Raw genomic sequence first — 1,142 nt, 5'->3', positions numbered from 1 at the left:
TGTGTATGTGTTAAAAAAAAAAGCTCCAAACTCTAGTTCGCTTGTTATGCATCAATCTTTCCTAAAGAAAAGGAAAATATAAAACTTAGAGGTTGATTTTGATATGAAATGGCTGTTACACTAAAATAGAAGAACTTCCTTATTGTAAGAATAAGTGGTTTCAAGAACCAGATTTTATTTTCAATTCTGGTAAGATACTCAAGGTACTTAGGAAAAAGAAGTTTGGTATAATCACTAGACTGACAGGTATAGAATTAGCATGTGGAAAGAAACTCCCAAACTAGATAGTGTGTGTTCCCCTCACCTAGGGCCACAGCCACAGCTTCATGGTAGCTACAGAAAACCCCACAGGGCTCAAGCCACGCAGTTTTCGACCTGCCTGACCAATGCTCAGCCCTCATTTCCACCAGTGAGTGCATGTCTAAGGTAGCCTTGAACTGGGCCACAGAGGGTGTGTGATACAGCTGGAGTGACCCGCAGCGGTTAGATTTCCCCTTCATGTTCCTCTGGAATACCTGTAGGACAGGGATAAGGTGCAGACTCCAGCTCTGGCTGCCCTCTGTGCTCTTCTCCTGGGTAAGGCAGTGCTCTGCGAAGGAGCATGTGTTCTGATTTCGTACAAAGCCGGTTCTTCAGTTCAAGACTGAGAAATGCCTTGGGAGGTACAGGCTCAGAAAGCTTGGGGACAGTATGACCACAGAGTTCACCGTGAGCTCAGCTGAGTGCACATGCCAAGGGGTCATGGGACAATCCAGCTGAGGCAAAACAATAGGACTGGAACTGCAACTGGCACAGAGAGAAGGGTCAGCGCAGTGAACGGGAAAGGGGCTGCTGCTTAGCAAAATAAAAAGCAAATTTGTCTGAACGATGCTAGTCCATCCACAGGGAAGTAGGAGAGCAGAGAGGCTGGAGTCCAAAAAGCCTTGGATTGGCTGTGGAACATCTTGAATGGTACAACCCTGTGCCTGTAGCAGTATAAACATGGGAATGAGCAGAAGGAGGGGAACTTTAGGGTTTCTTGTCTGCTTTTTTGGAGAAACGGCAACAACGGCAAGTGGCCTGGAGACCTTGGAAGGAGAGAAGCTGCACTCTGCCTTCTCTGACCGGCCCTCTGGAGGAATCTGCTTCTCTGGGCATCTCCC

Source organism: Buceros rhinoceros, unplaced genomic scaffold, assembly GCF_000710305.1.
Source record: "Buceros rhinoceros silvestris isolate BGI_N320 unplaced genomic scaffold, ASM71030v1 scaffold11433, whole genome shotgun sequence".
NCBI classification, from domain to species: Eukaryota; Metazoa; Chordata; class Aves; order Bucerotiformes; family Bucerotidae; genus Buceros; species Buceros rhinoceros.
The sequence above is the reverse complement of the archived record's forward strand: the minus strand, read 5'-3'. Positions refer to the sequence as shown.